Below are 23,664 nucleotides of genomic sequence, written 5' to 3'. Positions count from 1 at the left end.
GCCAAAGTTGGGAGGCTTAAACCTTTTGTGGTTAAATGCTCAACACTTGGAAAAGGAGGGACTAGCATGCATTTGTATGCTCCGCCCATTTCGCCACGAAAATTGCAATCGGGGTCCTGTGTCCGACAGAGGACCCCCATTTGCATATTTAAAGAGCCTCCCATCCGTTTTGGGCAGGAGCACTCGATGGCCATTTGAAGGCCTGCCTGCAAACTGAATCAGGCGGGCAAATGGGTGTCCAAGGTCCCCCTCATTCCTCTGTCGGTTGCCCATCTTTCAGTTGTAAACACCCCATGGTTCTTACTTTACAGCGATGCAAAAAGTTGTCAGACAATCCTTGATTCAGGGTCCGCATTGACTCCAGAGCAAAACGGGATGAGGGCTCATGGAGAAGGTAGTCATGACATCACATGGAGTGTAACCCCAGTGTAGCATTAAAACAGGGGGTCCCCCGGTTCTCCTCTACACTTTTTAAACTTACCTGAAGTTAATTTAAATATGTAACTTATGGCCGCTGATGCCCGTACTCTATAAACATTTAAGGACTAAGTGCTGGGGAGCGACTTATACATGAGCAAACCAGCAACTGCCACATGAAATTCAAGGTCACGGTGTGCATGTAGATCCTCCAAATGTCACTGAAAAGACTAGCCAGGACGTAAATAGGCTGAAACATGTTTATTGCCCTTTTCAACATAGAAAATGGTGCAGGTTGTGAGTGATGCAACGTGAGGATTCGCTCTGTCTATCCACCTTGCGAGTTGATTCTGACTCTGCCGCCATATCGTGTACAAAAAAGTCTGTCAGCAGCAGCTATGGGCAAAAGCAAACCACTGCAGACAATCACAGTAAATCCAAGGAAGGCCTGATTTGGCTGGACAGGGATGTCAGCACAGACACATCCTAAGTCCATTATTCACAATGTATTCTTTGTGAAGTATGGAATTCATCTTTCTATTGGAAATGTTTTATGACTAAAAATTTTCAGTGCTTCAGGATTAGTATATTTTCAACAACAGGAGGCTGGGCATCGAGGGGTTAAGCCAAGTATGTCAACAAGCTTATTATTTCAAATGAATCAGTCAATTCAGCCCCCACACATTGTCGGGCTCAGTAACTCTTGCAAAGCTGATCCCTCGGAAATGTTGTCAGCACCCACTGTTTAAACAATAAGATAATAGAAAAGGATTAGAAATAGGCAGAGCAAACCGACGCAGATTAAATCTTTAAATCTGTGTAACGCTCTAGCATTTAAAAAGACACTCCAGAGGGTGTGACTCCTCTTAAACGAAACACTCAGGATAATGCCCTCTTACTTCAAGTATTCATTTGAAAAATACAACCCGAATTTAACACGACAATGAGTGTATTAAAAAATGCTTTTTTTTAAAACACATGGCTTTTTTTCCTAATGAATACTCAAGGATAAGAATATTGTGCGACCTCTTGTGAACTAATCCATTACATGACTTCAAATGTTTTAAATATTTGATCGTTCCCACGCATGTTTTGGTCTGTTCTATTCCTGCACTAGTGCAAAAACTTAAAGAACTATCTTTAAACGCACCAAACCAGTGCAAGGAAGTCAGCTTTGTGTTGCATATGCACCTCACCAATCCTTCTTCTTTCAGTGTGGTAATAATTCGTTTCCTTTTATGTCAGCAACAACTTGGCGCTCGTACAAAACAATAAAAGAGAAACAGGAAATTACAGCTCGAGATCCCCAGTGTGATCTGATTTATAGCCTGCTGAATGGAATCAAAGCTGTAAGTGTGGGGTTTATCCAGTGCAGCCTCTGCCTGGGAATTTTTCAAAACTAATTTTTAGGAGATTTATATTGCTTGCATGGCTTCACACAGTTACAAAAAAAAAAGAAGCATGCTTTTCGATTTTCTGATATATCAAGTTAAACTTGGGCTTTAGCCAGCCCAGGCGTTTATTGTATAATCCGCGCTTAGAGGAAATTCAAGATGGAGGCTGTCAAATCTGCAGATAAATGCCAGACAGCTCACATGATATAATGGAGAGACCATACACACTAAATGGTACAATTTTAAAGAGGGTGCAGGAACAAAGAGACCTGGGGGTGTTCATGCACAAATCTCTGAAGGTGGCAGGACAGGTTAACAAAGCAGTTAATAAAGCATAAGGGATTCCAGGCTTTATAAATAGAGACATCGGGCAGGATTTTCATTGGGCAGTGGAGGCGTGATTGGAGGCGTGCGGGGGGTTATAATCCCGAAATCGGGGGTCCCGAACCCATCCCGCCCCCAACCCGCCTCCATGCCAGTTTCAAAGGAGGCGGGTACCCGCCCCGCACTGGGACCCGCCTCCCCAAGGCGGGAAGGGGATTAGTGCCAATTAACTGCCTGTTAACAGGTAGTTAACAGGCAGTTTTTAGCCTAATCCCTATTTTTAATGTTGAAGTGTGGGATTCCGGATGGCTCCAAACCACGCCAAGTTAGAGGAGGCGAACCATCGGGATGAAGGGCTTGGCGGAGTCGAGATGTCTGGTGTTCAGGTGAGTGATGGATGCATGAGTGCAAAGGTAAGTGTGTTTGGTGTGTGTAAAGTGTTTAAAGAAGTTTTACTTACATGTACTTACCTTTACAGCCTTCCTTCCTTCCTTCTGGTCTCGGGAGTCCCTCATCTCACCGGCACAGAAAGCAGAATGGCTGCGAGCTGTCAAAAATTGCAGCATTCAGCTTTCTGTTCCGGGGAGATCTCTAAATCATTCTGAGAGGAAGGAATTAACTTAGAATACAAATTGTCAGTGCTTGACAGTTTCAAACAGCTGTGAAACATTGATATTTCATCTGTCAAAAGGTCTTGACAGATGAAATATCAATCTGTGATGTCACCTGTTGGCGGGTGGCCCCAAATTGGCCTGCTGAGCCTGCTGGGTGGGCTCAACAAAGTCAATCAAGTCAAAATCGCATGGGTTGGCTAGAACTCGATGGAGGCGGGACTACAACCCTAAAAGTTGTAGTCCCGCCTCCTACCCGACTTCTTAATGAAAATCCAGCCCATAGAGTACAAAAGCCAGGAAGTTATGCTAAACCTTTATAAAACACTAGTTCGGCCCCAACCGGAGTATTGTGTCCAATTCTGGGCACTGCACATTGGGAAGGATGTAAAGGCGTTGGAGAAGATAAAGAAGAGATTTACTTGAATGGTTCCAGGGATGAGGGATTACAATTACATGGCTAGGCTAGAGAAGCTGGGGTTGCTCCCCTTAGAGCAGAGATGGTTAAGAGGAGATTTGATAGAGGTGTTTAAAATCATGAAGGATTTAGATAGATTAAGTAAAGAGAAATTGTTTCCATTGGCTGAAGGGTCGCTAACGAGAGGGCACAGATTTAAGGTGATTGGCAAAAGAACCAGAGGCCACATGAGGAAAAACCTTTTTACACAACGCGTAGTTAGGATTTGTAATGAACTGCCTGATAGGGTGATGAATACAGATTCAATAGTAGCCTTCAAAAGGGAATTGGATAAATACTTGAAGGAAAAAAATTTGCAGGGATATGGGGAAGGAGCGGGGGAGTGGGACTAGCTGGATTGTCTTTGAAAGAGCCGGCGCAGACTCGGTGGGCCGAATGGCCTCTTTCCGTGCTGTATTATTCTATGATGCTATGATTCGACTACAGCACATTTGTAAGGTATATAACTGTAATTGATAACAATATGAGGGGTAATTTTAACCCCCCACCCATGCCCAGCAGGAATGGTGCGGGCAAGGCAGTCAAGATGGTGCCACATTCCTGGCCCATTCCCTCCATCCACCATCCCCCCCTCCCCACCACCATTTATAGTTGCCTGTATTCGGGCATGGGAAGGCCGCCCGCCCCAGAGGAACGTGGGTCTATTTTAAATGGTAGTGTCGCATGCCAATGATGTCATCGGGACGTGCATGCCATTATAACCACGGGCCTGACTACGGTCCACACAGGCTCCAATCCACGGCAGCAAGGATCCTGGTCCCCCGTGGGCCAGGAGGAGCTGGAGTGCTTCTGCCCTTCCCTGGGCTTCCACCTTTCTCCAACCGAGAATTCCCCAACCCCAACCCCAAATCCCCCCCCGCCCACCACCCCCCACCACCACCCCCCCGCCGCCTCCACACTCAATCCTAACTTACCTTGCCAGAGACTGTTTCAATTGGTTGCCGGTGATGGCCTAAGCTCCCCACCTCCAGCAATTTTGACTCCCACCTGCCAACGGTGATGTAATTCCCGCCAGCTATGGGTGGGTCAGTGTAAATAAGGCCCGGGATTTAAAATTTCCAAGGGACTCAAACTCAGGCGGGGGTGGGGGCTGGAAGGGGGGGTGTTGTTGGGAGCAGTTCACTGCCCACTTTGGTCCCCCGCAAACCTGATTCTCGTCCCCAGTTAAAATCAGCCTTATAATTACAGTAAAACTACAAGCAGAGCACCTGTGGCAGTGTAAGCTTTCCTCCATGAATTGCATTCTGGCACATTTCAGAGCAGGGTGCTCCCAGCTGTTGCCAAGCGCCTGATTGAGTTGATGAGATCTGTTTAAGGCTCAAGTTATGCTTCCACTTTTAAACTGAGGCAAAGCATTTCAGCCTGTATCAACACAAAAGCAGTAGTATAACTCGGGTTGCAATCTGACTACAGAATGCACTGAAGCCGAGCAGTGTAAGATCACTTCCAGGAGGCCACCCCACAAGCTTGGGCTTGACACGGTGTGAAGTATAGTTCCAGTACAGTACGAGGCCTGGTTTAAAAAGTGCTCGTATGGGCTGCTGAATCTTGTTCAATGTTTTGAGAAAGCGAACACTCCCCCCCGCCCCACCCCCACCCCATGTAGGCAAAACAATATCAATTGTCCAACAATTTCAGACTAGAACCTCGGCCCCTACTTTTTTTTTCTCTCACATGGCAGCTGTTGATGATTCTGCCATTGCCATTTACACCTCATCTAGACCCATCTTTTGTTTCTTAACTTGTCCCATTGCCATCTCCTTTTGCCTTGCACCATCATCCCTTTTGCCTTTTAATCTCTTCTGCCTTCCATCCTATCACAGACCTTCCCTTTTGTTCTTTTCTCCTCTCCTCCCTTTCCCTGCCCCACACTTGCTTAAAAACCTGTTACTTTTTCCAGTTCTGACGAAGGGTCTTTGACCTGAAATGTGTAGTGTATGTGCCTTTAAGAGCCCCATGTGTACTGTAATGCCAGTAATGGCCACTCGGGCTATATAAGCCTGTATATTGTGTTGTATCAGTTAGTTCCCCTCCAGACTTTGTTTAGTAAACACCTGTGAAACCAACTCCTGTCTTCAGTGTCTCTATCAACACACGGACACAACAGTGGCGACGAATTGGAAACGGACTTACCTGCAATTTGGCAGCACCTCAAGGACATCGATTCCTCTGGCGTCCAAAGTTGAAAAGAAATCAAGAAAAAGAAAAAGCTGTGGTTTCACCAGCTAGCCAAGCTGGTGGCAGGTACTGCAATAATCCTTCCTGGGCATCGGGCTGGGGCTCCAGCGGCTGGCTCTGCAGCTAGGCCAAGCAGCGAAAGCGGAGGCAAGCAGTAACAGACGGGGAGGGAGCACTCGGGAGATGGCCGGCGCTGCAAGCAGGTCGGCGTTCAGACCTAGAGAGAGAGTCCGGCGGGAACGAGTCTCCAACTGTAAATAAATAAATAAAAAGAACGGAAACCGCGGGAAACAGCGTTGTCATCGGCAGCAGCGGCGGGGAAGCGCGGGAAGCGCCATTTTTTTTCGAGGATGCCTAGGTCTGGCAATATTGATGCTTATGATAACAAGATAGAGGATTCGACCACATATGTGGAAAGAGTGGAGGTATATTGCTCCGCAAATGGAATAGAAGATGAAAAGAAAGCTTCAGTACTTCTAAATCTAATGGGCGCAAAGACATATAAGCTGTTACGAAACTTAATCACTCCAGCCGAACCGATGGACAAGAATTTTAAGGAGATTGTTGATACCCTACACTGCCAATTCGGGGCAGAACTGGCAGATTCTCTACGAGACAAATTCGTCTGCGGTCTCCTAAGTGAAGGAACACAAAAAAGGTTACTTTCTGAGAAAGATTTGAAACTGGACAAGGCTTTCAGTGCAAGAGGAGCTGCAGAAATACAGCAAAAGCCACAGGACTTCGGCACCCATGAAATGACATGGGGTTTCAAGAGATGTTATCGCTGTGGCAGATCCACCCATGACCAGAGGGACTGCTGGTTCAAGGACAAAGCATGCAGGCAATGCGGAAAGATGGGACACATTACACGTGTATGCCGATCTGGAAACAAAAAATCCACTAACAGAAAAAAAATCAATAAGGAAAAGCACAGAAAGGTACAAATGATGACGGACAGTAGCTCCGAAGACCAGAAGAGCGATAGCGACTCCGGAAACAAGAGACTAAGCTGTCTCAAATTACATAATGTAATTGCCAAAGAAGATTACCAGACCATTTGGGTTACCCTCACAATAGCAGGGTCCCCAGTTAAAATGGAGCTAGATACAGGATCAGCTCTGACCGTCATAAATCGACGGGATTACGAGCGGCTATTTCCGCATATACCTTTGAAAGACACACCCATTATCTTGAAAACATATACGGGGCAGAAAGTATACCCCAAAGGAAAAATAAGGGTGCCTGTTGTATACAATGGCAAGGAAATACAGAAGTTGTATTTATACGTTCTACAAGATGGTGGTCCACCGCTGTTGGGATGTGAATGGATCAGGAAAATACATTTAGACTGGCACTCCATTCAGGCACTGACGGTGACCAGTAAGGAAAAAAATGATGATGACGTCATACCTGAATGATTAAAAGACATCTTGGCCAACGCCAAGGAAGTGTTTCAAGAGAAACTAGGAACCTTGAAAGGCATCACCGCCTCAATAAAAGTGGAAGATGTGGCAATTCCCAAGTTTTTTAAGGCAAGGCCGGTGCCATACGCAATTCGTCCAGCAGTCGAGGCAGAGCTGGAGAATTTGGAAAAGGCAGGCGTATTATCCAAAATAGATTGGAGTAAGTGGGCAACACCCATCGTCCCGGTCATGAAGAAAACGTTGAATAATGATAAATCTGAAGAACAGAGAAAAATTCACATCTGTGGAGACTTCAAGGTGACTGTAAACCCGGTCCTTCACACGGTACAGTATCCTCTTCCGAGGATAGAAGATATTTTCGCCTCACTATCCGGAGGGAAACGTTTCAGCAAAATTGACTTGGCACAGGCATATCTACAGATGGAGGTTGAAGAGGCCTCTAAAAAGTATCTCACGATAAATACACACAAAGGCCTATACCAGTACAATTGACTGGTTTTCGGAGTAGCATCCACTCCAGCTATCTGGCAAAGAGCTATGGAGCAAGTCCTCCAAGGGATTCCGGGGACTCAATGCTACCTAGACGACATCCTTGTAACAGGAGAAAACGACAACGAGCACCTTGCCAATTTGGAGCAGGTGCTCACTAGGCTGAGAGAACGGGGCCTACGGGCAAATCGCCCCAAGTGCGAATTTTTCCAGAATCAAATATCATATTGTGGCCACATAATTAATAAGGAAGGGTTGCATAAGTCACCTGAAAAAATTGAAGCGGTCATAAAAGCCCCAGCACCTGAAAATGTTTCACAATTAAGGTTGTTCCTGGGATTAATAAATTACTATCATAAATTTTTACCGAACTTATCAACTCTTCTACACCCTCTTAATGAACTGCTACAAACAGGAGTAATTTGGAAATGGAGCGAAGACTGTAAACGTGCCTTCCATAAATGCAAAGCCTTAATCACGTCCAAAGAAGTTTTGGCTCATTACAACCCATCACTGCCAATCAGACTGGCATGCGATGCATCCCCTTACGGCGTAGGAGCAGTATTATCGCATAAATTCCCTGATGGCTCGGAACGGCCGATAGCTTTTGCATCACGCTCATTGAACTCAGCTGAGCGTAACTATGCCCAAATCGACAGGGAAGCACTCAGCCTGGTATGGGGAGTGAAGAAATTCAACCATTACCTACACGGACAAAAATTTACCTTGTTGACTGACCATCAACCACTCATCTCCATATTCAACCCTAAAAAGTGTGTTCCCATTATGACAGCACAAAGGCTACAGAGGTGGTCCCTTTTTCTAGGGGCACACTAATACAACATAGAATACAAAGGATCAAAACAGCATGGGAATGCTGACGGTTTATCGCGCCTACCGATGCCAACGGTAGAAGAAGCACCTACCGTAGACCCAGTGGAGATTTTCCACTCTACCATAGTCGAATGTCTACCAGTAACAAATTCTGCCATTGAAAGGGAAACTAGAAATGACCCGACTCTCTCACGAGTCTATGATTTAACAGTGAAGGGATGGCCAGCACATGGCGAACCACTGTCACCAGCATTCTCGCAAAGAAGAGAACAGCTGTCAGTGTGCCGAGGAACCTTGATGTGTGGATCCAGAGTGGTGATTCCACCCAAACTACAGGATAAAGTTCTAAAGCAGCTTCACGAGGGGCATCTGGGTGGAGTGAAAATGAAGAACCTAGCCAGGGCGTTTGTATGGTGGCCAGGTATCGATGGAGACATCGAAGAAATAACCAAGAGCTGCCTAGGATGCCAGAAGCTCCAAAACGCTCCACCACAAGCCCCTCTACATCCATGGGAGTGGCCCTCATCCCCCTGGCAAAGGGTACACATCGACTTTGCTGGTCCATTTATGGACTCAATGTTCTTAATCGCGGTTGATGCACACTCCAAGTGGCCAGAGGTAATAAAGATGTCCTCCACCACCACGGAAAAAACCATCACAGTATTAAGGACCATATTTGCCAGGAATGGGCTGCCGGAACAGATTTGTTCTGATAATGGACCGCAATTTGTGTCCAAAGAATTCAGGAAGTTCTTAAAAAACAATGGGGTTAAGCACTACACGTCCGCCCCATACCATCCCGCTACCAATGGATTGGCTGAAAGGTTTGTTCAGACCTTCAAGAAGGCCATAAAGGCCATGGGTAATGAAGACATCAAACTTCAGCACAAGGTGGATAACTTCTTGTTCGCATACAGGAATGCAACACATATGGTTACAAACCAAACTCCCGCCATGATGTTCTTCAATAGAAACCTAAGATGCCAGCTGGATTTGATCAAGCCAAACTTCAGAAGGGACGTGGAGAACCGGCAATTTCAAGGCATGAATGAAAGGCCAACTAGAACCTTCCAGATAGGTCAACAAGTTTTGGCCCGGGACTACCGTACCGAGAAATGGCAGCCTGGAACGATCTGCACACGACTAGGACCGCTGATGTATACCGTAGACATCGGAGAAAGCATAATAAGGCGCCATGCTGACCATATCATAGAGTCATCCGAAAAGGGACAACCTACACCACAACTCTATACGCCTAATGATGAAGTAGGGATACCCATATCTACCTCCGATCCGGTGATACTGGAACCCGATGAACCCGACGCTGGCATTCAAGCTGAATCAGCCTTGCCAAAAGAACCTATTACACCACCAGAAACTACTACACCACCGAGGCGTTATCCGGACCGAGTCAGGAAGCCTCCAGAGAGACTGACTTATAATTAACTAGCTGGGGGAGCCCGGCTTTGCCAGGGCTGTTTTGGGCCAGGCGGTTTAAATCGAGTCCCAGGCTTTGGGGCCTCTCTGTGTCCCTCTGTGAATCTGCTGCCGGGCAACATTTTAAATCAAGTCCCAGGCTTTGGGGCCTCTCTGTGGCCCTCTCTAAATCTGCTGCCGGGCAACATTTCTACCTTTTAATACCTTGAAAGATGAAAGTGAAAGTACTTATAAAACGTTTTTGGTAAATCTTATGTTATTTTTAAAAGAGATACTAACTTTTTCGAAGCTTGAGGCAATGGCTGGCAGATCCCTGAGATGAAAACGATTAGTCCCGCCCACAGACGCAGCGATTGGCCAACCATCAGGTGACTGAACTGTAGGATTGGTCAATCGTTCCAGCACAGGATTGGTCGACCTTGACGTCAGTCAATCAATGCTACTTAGCAGATAATGAGTTTAATTTTGAAGGTTTTTTGCATAACGCACGAACAATTTTTGTCCAGCCGAAACATAAATATGCTTAGGACGGTTCTGGAACCGTCAGCTTTCTTTCGACGTAACGCACGTGTAGGTACACTCTATAACTTTTGAGTTAATTCAAGACAGACAGACAGACAGACAGAATGACAGACAGAAGTATCCTTTTATATATATAGATTAACTGCCGCAATGTGCAGATTATTTTTCTTGTAACATATAATTAATGATTACTTAAAATATTATGTGCTGGTTGGCTAAAAGGGGAGGAATTGTAGTGTATGTGCCTTTAAGAGCCCCATGTGTACTGTAATGCCGGTAATGGCCACTCGGGCTATATAAGCCTGTATATTGTGTTGTATCAGTTAGTTCCCCTCCAGACTTTGTTTAGTAAACACCTGTGAAACCAACTCCTGTCTTCAGTGTCTCTATCAACACACGGACACAACAAAATGTTAACTCTGTTTCTCTCTCTACAGATGCTGCCTGACCTGCTGAGTGTTTCCAGCAATTTCTGTTGTTGTTTCAAATTTCCAGCATCCGCAGTATTTTGCTGTTGTACAACATAAATGTCTGTAGTTGGCAACCAGTTAGCAGTTCCCGTGGCCATTAATGCGACTCATGGAGCTCTTTAAATGCTCATAGATCTTAGGAACTTCAAATCACCCCACAAGACCTCACATAGAAAACCTCTTCTGCACATGTGCAATGTTTCAGTACATGTGCAGAAGAGATATTTTGCACATGGTATTGCGGGGCAGTTTAATCGTTCCCCAAGGCCCCACGCGAGCCCTTGCGTCTGCAAATGATTCCGGGTATGCAGACCGCTGGACACATCTATAAGTCTTCAACACAATTTTAAATACAAATTTTTAAAACTTTTTCTTTGCCTTGCAAAATGCAGTAAAGAACCCTGCAATTCTGATTGTACTTTATAGAGTAGCTCAGTCACCAATAAATTTCCTGTTGCCTAATCAGAAGTGGTTGTCCAACTGATAATCAAATTACTTCAAGACCAAAAATACTTCACTGTATTGTCACTTATAATTAAAGTAGTTCGACGTTTTTGATCATTTTGTTTCAGCAGTCATGGCCCTACTGACAGGAGTGAGTCATGGCTGTCCATTTTATCACAAATGTAAGAAGTCACACAACACCAGGTTATAGTCCAACAGTTTTATTTGTTTTTCATACAGACTCCAGCATCTGCAACATTTGACCCCTTGTGACCCCACCTCATTGTTCTTTGATGTAATGTTTTCCTGACTGACCTGTTTGGACACCATTCACACCTTTGATTGCTGTGGTTATCTCTCTGCCGAGGTGTGATAAATGGCAGTTAGAAAGATTACCTGTAATCATCTGGCATTATTCTCTGACTATATAAGCTGTGTCTTTATGCATCTCTCCACTTTACCTGTCGAAGGAGCAGCGCTCCGAAAGCTTGTGATTTCAAATAAAACTGTTGGACTATAACCTGGTGTTGTGTGACTTCTTACATTTGTCCACCCCAGTCCAACACCGGCATCTCCACACCATTTTATCACACTACAAGATATCACTTAATGAATAAATATTTAGGCATAATATGTGCAGTGATTTTTAAAAATAATTCCACTTTGCTCCATCTGGACTCTGCACCAGCCAAGGTAGAAAGAGAAAATTATTGCTGCGTGGGAGTGTCAGCTGGCTATGGGAGGGCAGGAATGAGTCTCTGGGCCCTGGAATTCTGGAGTGCCACCCGTGTGCCTGTTTAGTGGCATCTAAAGCTAGCCTCAGATCAAGATAGGGGCCGGTCTCAACCAACATTACAAAAGAACATAAGAAATAGGAGCAGGGGTAGGTCATTCGGCCCTTTGAACCTGCTCCACCATTCAATAAGATCATGGATCTTCTAGCTCAACTCTACCTTCCTGCACTATCCCCATATCCCTTGCTTCCCTTAATATCCAAAAATCTATCGATCTCTGTCTTGAATATATTCAACTGAGCATCCACAGTCATTATTGTTATTAGAATTAATGGCCCAGAAATTCGGGTCGGGGGCTTCCCGCGGGTGCAAGTCTCCGACCTGCACTTACCTTGCGCGCGGCCGTTGAGCTGTGGGCCCATGTGGTATTCCGATCCTGGGCCTCCTCCAACTGCCGGCGCGCAGTGCTCGCGTATCCCAGGGGTGCAGTTAGTTCGAAGCATCCTCTGGGATCACATGGGCCATGGAGGGCCAATGGTAGCAGGGAATGCTTCATTCATAAATTTGACAGGAAGAGCTGTCAAACCTATAAATAAAGCCCCAAAACATAACTAAAACTTCAAATAAATTTTTAAAAAACATCACATTTTTAAAATAACTATAAATTACATGAAATAACTATTTTAAACAATAATTTAAATTTGTGAAAATATTAATTACATTTTCTAACAGGGCTTACCTTACCTTTCTTTAAAGTATTTAAAAATAATAAACCTGTGGAAAAAATCTTTTACTTTTAATTAATTCACCACTTACCTTGTTAAAAGCAGGCCTTACGCCTGCTTTTTAAAAGTGTAACTGCTGGAGACTTACTCTCCCGGAGAACACTGCAAAAAAAAAGTAAGTTTGATGCGTACACGCTGCCTCTCCGGCGCACGCATTCCACCTGTCAACCCCTTCTTTCATGGGACCGGAAGTTCCGGTTTCCCGCGCATGTGCAGTGCATGCACGAAACTGGCACTTTGATTGGGCCTACGTGTGAGTACCCAGTGCGTACTCACGCGTGGGGACCCGAATTTCTGGGCCATTAGAATTCAGTTCTACAAATAGATTTCTACTCTGTGTTCAAGTTCACGCTCAGATTTTTAGTTTAGGTATCATGGGCTGAATGCATTAATGTTTTACCAGTTCTTTGAGACGACACTCTTTGAAAGGATAGCAGGTCTGTCACTTTATTTGTATGAAGCTCTACCTTAGCTGTGAATGCTGGGATGGAATTTCTCCTGATCATTTGCTGTAAATTTGACGGAAGATCCGAGGAAATCCCATTTCCTCATTCAGCTCATGATACTTAACCTGAAAACCTTGAATAGAATGGAAATCTATTTGTGGATGGCTAAGTGTTGATACTGAATTCCAGGCTGTTTGGGACTGCGCATTTATGCGCACTAGGTCCTAGACTGTCAACTTCAGCAGAAGTGCTGTGATAAAGTTAGAGAAATGATGTAAACCTCCATGAAAACTCAACTCTTCTGTCTCAAACTATTGACTACTAGTAAGTTAAAGGAGAAAGGGAACAGAAAATATAGAATTTTTTATAGAGGATGTTTTTTCAGTACAAATCACTCCCCCACTCCCACATGTATGCACTCTGGAAAAAAGAGCACAACTATCTCCTTGCCTATAGTTTGGAAGTTGCTCTAGCTGCCAAAATGTTATACCAGTTTGTGAACCCCTCCTAAACTCTCTGGGGCTGAAATGTCTTGATGCTGCACTACTTCTATAAATATGGTGGATACATGCACCACAAGTGGAAGGAGAGTCTGACTCCGTCGATGTTTCCAGGATCGGGCCATTGACATAAAATAGTCAGGCGGTCACATCGGTATGGGTGCATCTTGGGCACCTGTTAGAGGGGGTGGGTGCAAAGCTATGGTACTTGACAACCACAGAGGGAAAAGCCAGCGGGACCAGCTGAAAATCGCAATAACTGCAAAATTGGCCTTGGCCGATTCCATTGGGCCAGCCTACGATCTCCTGGGGTGTCCCAAGCTGGAGTCATGGCCTAAAACACCCTTCTGGGCCCCATGTAATGTCCTGCCACTGATCTGAATGCTGGTATCTCATGGGAAACCAGGTTGGTCAGGGCAAAACAGCAGGGAACAGTGGGAGTTACGACTCATGACGCCATCCCATCAACCTCGCCTCCTTCTTGATATAAAAACAGAAAATGCTGGCAATACTCAGCAGGTCAGGCAGCATCTGTGGAGAGAGAAACAGAGTTAATGTTTCAGGTCGAGGACCCTTCGTCAGAACTCCTTCTTGATGTCAGGCTTTCAGTGCAATGGACGAATTTTCCGTTCACCTTGCATCTAGCAGGAATTCCCATTCTTTGCCTTTCTGGGTGAAGACTTGGTATTTCTAGGTCCTTCCCAATTCCCTACCCCTGCCTATCATCTCCTACCCCTTTTGCCCCTGGCCCCAAGGAAATTGGGGCTTCCTTGTACTACAACAGGCTCAGCATTACTAATATGTTACTATCAACTTCAATTATCAAACTAGCTGCTCGGCCAGTTCCTTTCTAAAAGAATAAGAATGGCCTTTTTTTCTGAAATGAATGAGGTGGAACACTATCCTTTTGTCACTGGGACCTAGATTCCAATCCAACCCAGACTCATTGGATAAAGGTCTTTTTCTGCTGACTATAAATAAAATATGTTTGTATAGTTGCAATCCAATTTCATCATATTAATACAAGTCAAGAGCATAAAACTGGCTGTAACTTGCCATGACATTTGCCAAGTTCAGCACTCGGATTATGATGATGGCACATGTTTGGAATCAGAATCTCACACGTGCCGTCAATGGTACTGAACATCAGGCGCTGCGTATAAGGGGCGGCCGAGCCGATACCGCCCGTTTTCCCCACTGCCCGAGACAAATTTCTAGGCCTTTGTTTTTAAACTTCAGAATGTGAAATTTTTGAACTAGAAATGGCTAGAGTATTCTTTGAAGTGGTGTTCCACACAGATCATATTTTTGTTTGCTCAATTTTAATAACTAAAGCTAAACATGCTGAACATTATAACTGAACTCTCGCCTTTGAGTCAGAGGTTGTGGGTTCAAGCCCCACTCCGGAGACTATAGCATATAATCTAGGCTGGCACTTCAGTGCAGTACTGAGGGAGTGCTGCACTGTCAGAGATGTTGTCATTTGGATGAGACATTAATCCGAGGCCCTGCCTTCACTCTTAGGTGGATATGAAACATCCCACAGCACAATTCGAAAAAGTGCTCTGGAGTTCAGGTGTCCTGGTCAACACTTGTCCCTCAAGCAACACCTAAAAACAGATGATCTGGTCAACTATTTCATTGCTGTTTGTAGGACCTTCTATGCACAGATTGGCTACCACATTTCCTACATTACGACAGTGACTACACTTCAAAAGTACTTCATTGGCTGTAAAGCTCTTTGGGACATCCTGAGGTCATGAAAGGTGCTATATAAATGCTAGTTCTTTCTTAGACTACACCATTCAGTGCTACCGCAAGCTGCGAAATGCTGGCTGGCTTCATCTCCTTGCACCTCAAACATCTGATTGGTGTATTAAAAACCCTGCATCGTGTGATTAGGTTAAAGTATGCCTTTAATTTTGTTACATCTTTTCAAAATTTGACAAGTTGTTTTATTGAAAAATGAAATGGGACCTCATTTAATGCAAAAGGTATTCGCATTTTTGATTATCTTCAAATATATATTAAGTGAGACTTTTAAATTAACCTTAAGCAGCATAAGTTGTTTGGACTAACATCTTGTAAAACTCCTTGCTTTAACATGGTCAACCATTGCATTAAATAGTTACAGACTTATTCCCCATGACATGCCTTCTCCAGACTACTGTGCAAGTTCACTAAATTTATTGTTAAGATCAAAGTTCTAGGAAGATTGTAGAATTGGTCAACTTTATGAGCGCCACATTCCCACACCCATAATTCAGTGGGAAACTAGAAAAAAAACTATGACCTGACAGAAATCTTCAGACTTATTCCATAATCCCCAATCTGCTTCACCAGCAAGGCTTTCTATTTATCTAGTGTACATGACGTGACAACACCAGTAAAGAGAAGGATGTCCAACATGAACTGCAAACTTTAAAACTGCACTTACTTTAATGGATGTGGTTCTGTCAGATTCCAAGAATACAGCATTCCGAAACTCAGATCGAACCTTGAAAATCTCCTGAGGCCGCATATTAAACTTTATTTAAATGTTATGAAGCCCCTGGAGAGAACTGCATTAGCAATTTAAATGTAACCTTTACCTGAAATATGTTGGAGACACTATAAGAGTCTTCAGCTGCTGCAAAGTACAACTGGGTCAGTCAGCTTTTTGAGTCTGAAATGCATTTTACAATTACTTTTACACTGCAGTACTTCAGGACTGATGCAGATGACCCTATTATTAAAAGAGCGTTATGACTTTGGAGGGAAACCCATCAACGATTAAATGATTTCATTCAAACTCCACTATTTAATAACATTTTGCCCTTTTATTTTCTCAATGTCATCAGGAGCCAATTATTAAGATGACCCAGCTGATAGTAGAACAGGACCATTGACCTAAATGCATTGCATCATAGCATAAGCCAATTAACTACACCATTGACAATACTGTCAATGTTGATAATTACAGTGTTTCTAGATTCAAGGAAGTATTTGAACAATTTTAGAAACGACATAATATTCATGAAAATCAAAATCCTTACTCCAGGATTACTGCTTTGCAAGTATTTATTTGCACAATTCAGCTCTAATTTTACTTATGGATAAATGTTGCATTAACCATTGCTGTTGGTTTTGGTTTATATCCAACTAAGCAAAGCTGTAAGTTCAAACTTGCATGTAACTCACTGGCATTTTTCAACCACAGAGCAATACCACTACCATTTTTTCTTTAGAATTGTTGAAAGGTGGTGGGCGGGGGGTGGGGGGTGGAATTGGAGTAGGACTGGTTTCTGGCTGTCGCGCCACACGCCCAAAGATATCAGCCCAAGGCTTGATCGAAATTGGGCCCCGAGCCTCAACTGCAGGAATCAGGCGAGCTGCGGACACCAATCAGGCATTCTGATGCAGGAGCCTCAGGTGTTTCTGCTGGCTCCGATGCCAAGCCGGCTCACAGGTGGGTCCTCGGATGAGAGGTAAACCAGAGGTGGGCAAGACCGAGCTGGCAGCGGCCCGCAGTATCCACAAAATTAAAAGTAAAAGATGTATTATTTACCTTTTTGTTGGCTGTGTGCAGCAGTCTGGCACAGCACCCAGGTCCTCCTGAACACATCCCTGCTGTTCACCTCCTCTGCAATTTGGATCCAGGCTCTTTTTAGAGTCATAGAGTCATAGAGTTATACAGCACGGATAGAGGCCCTTCGGCCCATCGTGTCCGCGCCGGCCATCAAGCCCTGTCTAATCTAATCCCATATTCCAGCATTTGGTCCGTAGCCTTGTATGCTGTGGCATTTCAAGTGCTCATCCAAATGCTTCTTAAATGTTGTGAGGGTTCCTGCCTCCACAACCCTTTCAGGCAGTGAGTTCCAGACTCCAACCACCCTCTGGGTGAAAAAGTTCTTTCTCAAATCCCCTCTAAACCTCCCGCCCTTTACCTTGAATCTATGCCCCCTAGTTATTGACCCCTCTACTAAGGGAAAAAGCTCCTCAGCATCCATCCTATCTATGCCCCTCATAATTTTGTACACCTCAATCATGTCCCCCCTCAGCCTCCTCTGCTCCAAGGAAAACAAACCCAATCTGCCCAGTCTCTCTTCATAGCTGAAGCGCTCCAGCCCTGGCAACATCCTGGTGAACCTCCTCTGCACCCTCTCCAACGCGATCACATCCTTCCTGTAGTGTGGCGACCAGAACTGCACACAGTATTCCAGCTGTGGCCTAACCAGTGTTTTATACAGCTCCATCATAACCTCCTTGCTCTTATATTCAATGCCTCGGCTAATGAAGGCAAGTATCCCATATGCCTTTTTTACCACCTTATCCACCTGTTCCGCCGCCTTCAGGGATCTGTGTACTTGCACACCCAGATCCCTCTGACCCTCCATCTTGCCTAGGGTCTTACCATTCATTGTGTATTCCCTTGCCTTGTTAGTCCCCCCAAAGTGCATCACCTCGCACTTTTCCGGGTTAAATTCCATTTGCCACTGTTCCGCCCATCTGACCAACCCATCTATATCGTCCTGCAGACTGAGGCTACCCTCCTCGCTATTTACCACCCTACCAATTTTTGTATCATCCGCGAACTTACTGATCATACCTTTTACATTCATATCCAAGTCATTAATGTAGACCACAAACAGCAAGGGACCCAGCGCCGATCCCTGTGGTACCCCACTGGCCACAGGCTTCCAGTCACAAAAACAACCTTCGACCATCACCCTCTGCCTTCTGCCACTAAGCCAGTTTTGTATCCAATGTGCCAAGGCACCCTGGATTCCATGGGCTCTTACCTTCTTGACCAGTCTCCTGTACGGGACTTTATCGAAGGCCTTACTGAAATCCATGTATACCACATCCACTGCGTTACCCTCATCCACACACCTAGTCACCCCCTCAAAAAATTCAATCAAATTAGTCAGACATGATCTTCCCTTGACAAAGCCATGTTGACTATCCCTGATTAATCCTTGCCTCTCCAAGTGGAGACAAATTTTGTCCCTCAGTATTTTTTCCAATAATTTTCCTACCACTGATGTTAGGCTCACTGGCCTGTAGTTCCCCGATTTTTCCCTACTTCCCTTCTTGAATAATGGTACTACATTAGCGGTTCTCCAGTCCTCTGGCACATCCCCTGTGGCCAGAGAGGTCCTGAATATATGTGTTAGAGCCCCCGCAATCTCTTCCTTTGCCTCACACAGCAGCCTGGGATACATTTCATCCGGGCCTGGGGATTTATCCATTTTTAGGCCAGCTAAAACCGCCAATACCTCCTCCCTCTCGATGTTAATATGTTCGAGCATATCACAGTCCCCCCGCCCTATTTCTATGTCTACATCGTCCTTCTCCATAGTGAAAACAGATGCAAAAAATTCATTTAGAACCCCTCCTACATCTTCCGGCTCCACACACAGATTGCCACTTTTGTTCCTAATGGGCCCTATTTTTTCCCTAGTTATCCTCTGACCCTTAATATACTTATAAAACATCTTAGGATTTTCCTTTATTTTGCTCGCCAGTGTTATTTCATGGCCCCTCCTTGATCTCCTAATTTCTTTTTTAAGTATCCCCCTGCACTTTTTGTACTCCTCTAGGGCTTCCTCCGTCTTTAGCCTTTTGTATCTGCCAAAAGCCCTCCTTTTTTTCCTAATCCATTCTCGTATATCCCCTGACATCCAAGGTTCCCTGTGGTTTTTGGAACCACCCTTGACCTTTACGGGAACATGTTGCCATTGTATGATCTCAATCTCCCTTCTGAAAGCCTCCCATTGCTCCGATGCGGATTTTCCTACAAGTAGCTGATCCCAGTCCATTTTGGCCAGATCCTGCCTTATCCTATTAAAATCGGCCTTCCCCCAATTTAGAACCTTTATTTCCGGCCCATCCATGTCCTTTTCCATGACCACCTTAAATCTTACCATATTATGGTCACTGTCACCAAAGTGCTCACCTACTAGCACTTTTTCCACTTGGCCGGCCACATTCCCTAGAATTAGGTCCAGTACCGCCCCCTCTCTTGTAGGACTTTCTACATGCTGGCTCAAAAAGCTCTCCTGGATGCACTTTAAGAATTCTACACCCTCTGAGCCTTTCACACTCTGACTATCCCAGTTAATATTGGGGAAGTTGAAATCCCCCATTATTATTACCCTATTATTTGTACATTTCTCTGAGATTTGCCTACATATCTGTTCCTCTATCTCCCCCTGACTGTTTGGAGGCCTATAGTACACTCCCAGCAAAGTGCTTGCCCCCTTTTTGTTTTTAAGCTCCACCCATATGGCCTCATTAGAGGAACCTGCTAATATATCATCCCTCCTTACTGCAGTAATTGACTCCTTAATTAATATTGCGACACCCCCTCCTCTTATACCTCCCCCCCTGTCTCGCCTGAAGATTCTGTACCCCGGAATATTGAGCTGCCAGTCTTGCTCCTCCCTCAACCATGTCTCCGTGATAGCAACAATATCATACTCCCATGTGTTTATCAACACCTTCAGTTCATCCACCTTATTTGCAAGACTCCTTGCATTAAAATAGATGCCATCCAGCCTTGCCCTTATATGTTTGCCCTGTCTACCAAGCTGACTTGTTTTTTTCTCTATAATTGGCAGCACATCACCCCCTATTTCAGCTCCCCTCTGTATCCCATCCCCCTGCCAAGTTAGTTTAAACCCCCCCCAACAGTGCTAGCAAACCTCCCCGCAAGGATATTTGTCCCGCTCTGGTTCAGGTGCAACCCGTCCGACTTGTACAAGTCCCACCTTTCCCAGAAGCAGGCCCAGTGATCCAGGAAAGTAAAACCCTCCCCCCTACACCAACTCCTTAGCCACGTATTCATCTGCTCTATCCTCCCATTCCTATACTCACTAGCACGTGGCACTGGGAGTAATCCAGAGATTACAACCTTTGAGGTCCTGCTCTTTAATCTGTTACCTAGCTCCCTAAATTCTTGATGCAGGACCTCATCTCCCTTCCTTCCTATGTCGTTGGTCCCAATGTGGACCACGACCTCTGCCTGCTCACCCTCCCCCTTAAGAATGCCCTGCAGCCGCTCAGTGACATCCCTGACCCTGGCCCCAGGGAGGCAACAAACCATCCTGGAGTCACGTTTGCGACCACAGAAATGCCTATCTGTTCCCCTTACGATAGAATCCCCTACCACTATTGCTCTCCCACTCTTTTTCCTCCCTTCCTGAGCAGCAGAAGCTTCCCTCGTGCCAGGAAGCTGGCTGCTGCTGCCTTCCCCTGGTAAGTCATCCCCCTCAACAGTATCCAACTTGGTATACTTGTTTGAAAGGGGGATGTCCGCAGGGGTTCCCTGCACTACCTGCCTGCCTTTGTTGCTCCGCCTGATGGTCACCCCCTGTGCAGCCCTACCCTGAGGCGTGAACAACTCGCTAAACGTGCTATCCACGACCCTCTCAGCATCGCGCATGCTCCAAAATTCATCCACCCGCAGCTCGAGCGCCGTAATGCGGTCTACAAGTAGCTGCAGCTGGATGCATTTCCCGCACACATGGTCGTCAGGGACACTGGCAGCGTCCCTGACTTCCCACATGGAGCAAGAGGAGCAGAACACGGGTCTGAACTCTCCTGCCATGACTTACTCCTTTAATTTATTTAAAAATTTATTCAATACCCCAGTTACAGGTATACTCTAGGGCGCTTTATTTACCAACTGTCCCCACTACACCAGAGACCCTAGAAATTTAACACCACAGAAGTCAAGCTTGTATTGAAAAGAGAGAAATACTCACCAACCAATCACTTACCTGCTCCCTGGTGACGTCACACACTGATTACTTTTTACCTCTCTCCCCCCTGCTGAGTTGGTATGCCTCGCTGCTCTCCGGTTTTTATACCGGGCTCCGACTCACTGCTCCCGCTGGTCCCGACTGGTCTCGGGCCTCGCTGCTCTCCGGTTTTTATACCGGGCTCCGACTCACTGCTCCCGCTGGTCCCGACTGGTCTCGGGCCTCGCTGCTCTCCGGTTTTTATACCGGGCTCCGACTCACTGCTCCCGCTGGTCCCGACTGGTCTCGGGCCTCGCTGCTCTCCGGTTTTTATACCGGGCTCCGACTCACTGCTCCCGCTGGTCCCGACTGGTCTCGGGCCTCGCTGCTCTCCGGTTTTTATACCGGGCTCTGACTCACTGCTCCCGCTGGTCCCGACTGGTCTCGGGCCTCGCTGCTCTCCGGTTTTTATACCGGGCTCCGACTCACTGCTCCCGCTGGTCCCGACTGGTCTCGGGCCTCGCTGCTCTCCGGTTTTTATACCGGGCTCCGACTCACTGCTCCCGCTGGTCCCGACTGGTCTCGGGCCTCGCTGCTCTCCGGTTTTTATACCGGGCTCCGACTCACTGCATGCGCTGGTCCCGACTGGTCTCGGGCCTCGCTGCTCTCCGGTTTTTATACCGGGCTCCGACTCACTGCTCCCGCTGGTCCCGACTGGTCTCGGGCCTCGCTGCTCTCCGGTTTTTATACCGGGCTCCGACTCACTGCTCCCGCTGGTCCCGACTGGTCTCGGGCCTCGCTGCTCTCCGGTTTTTATACCGGGCTCCGACTCACTGCTCCCGCTGGTCCCGACTGGTCTCGGGCCTCGCTGCTCTCCGGTTTTTATACCGGGCTCCGACTCACTGCATGCGCTGGTCCCGACTGGTTTCGGGCCTCGCTGCTCTCCGGTTTTTATACCGGGCTCCGACTCACTGCTCCCGCTGGTCCGAACTGGTCTCGGGCCTTGCTGCTCTCTGATTTTTATACCGGGCTCCGACTCACTGCTCCCGCTGGTCCCGACTGGTCTCGGGCTCGCTGCTCTCCGGTTTTTATACCGGGCTCCGACTCACTGCTCCCGCTGGTCCCGACTGGTCTCGGGCCTCGCTGCTCTCCGGTTTTTATACCGGGCTCCGACTCACTGCTCCCGCTGGTCCCGACTGGTCTCGGGCCTCGCTGCTCTCCGGTTTTTATACCGGGCTCCGACTCACTGCTCCCGCTGGTCCCGACTGGTCTCGGGCCTCGCTGCTCTCCGGTTTTTATACCGGGCTCCGACTCACTGCTCCCGCTGGTCCCGACTGGTCTCGGGCCTCGCTGCTCTCCGGTTTTTATACCGGGCTCCGACTCACTGCTCCCGCTGGTCCCGACTGGTCTCGGGCCTCGCTGCTTTCCGGTTTTTATGCCGGGCTCCGACTCACTGCTCCCGCTGGTCCCGACTGGTCTCGGGCCTCGCTGCTCTCCGGTTTTTATACCGGGCTCCGACTCACTGCTCCCACTGATCCCGACTGGTCTCGGGCCTCGCTGCTCTCCGGTTTTTATATCGGGCTCCGACTCACTGCTCCCACTGGTCCCGGCTCCTGGGGAGGTCTCTTCCACCTGTCGGAAGGGAAGAGGACCTCCCTGCATGCTCGGAGAATCTGGGTGCAGCCCTCTGCCTCTGTGCAGTCATGTTTCCAAGTGTTTGGAACAATCAAAAGCTCCAGTGCAGTGACTGCACACTCCTAGATGAACCTGCAAATGCAATGTGGCCATGGCTCTTTTAAATATCTTGGCTGAAAACGCATCATGGATGAGTCATCAGACCCGCACCATTTAATAGGGCCGAGTAATACGCAGGGTGGGTTTAATAGGCCCCATAAGCGCAAAGTCCATTTCTGCAGCGGGATGGAAGCAAGAACGGGGTTGCGATCCACCACACCGACCGCCCGCGCTGGACCTGCCCACGTAAAGAAAATTCCAGGTAACTTCAAATTCTCAAGTTACCATGGTTGGATTTGAACGCGCATTCTGTTGGATTATTAGTCCAGTCCTCTGGATTACTAGTCCTGTAACAGAATCACTAAACTACTTTACCCGTCATCTCATAGTTCTTAGTGGTATGTTACTGGTGCAAAATTGTTGCTGCATTCGACACAGCAGTAACCCCGATTTTAACTCCAGGTGGATTTCCCCGCTCAGGCCTGAGTTAAAATAACAGTCGGGTCTCAATGATGTCATCGGGCCGCAACATGCATAGGTAAAGAAGGACCCTGTTGGCTCCGGGCACGTGACCTCACTGCCTGCTCAGGAGAGCAAGATAAAATTGGAGATTTTGCGATCATGGCAGCTTTCGGACAGGTAAGAGCCATGGCGATTTTAACTGCCCTCCTGCCAGGTTTCTGCTGAGCGAGTAGGGTTAAAATCGCTCCATTTCAAAG

Source organism: Somniosus microcephalus, chromosome 16, assembly GCF_052327205.1.
Source record: "Somniosus microcephalus isolate GS21.2 chromosome 16, FLI_Smic_1.0, whole genome shotgun sequence".
Lineage (NCBI taxonomy): Eukaryota > Metazoa > Chordata > Chondrichthyes > Squaliformes > Somniosidae > Somniosus > Somniosus microcephalus.
Note: the sequence above shows the minus strand (reverse complement) of the source record.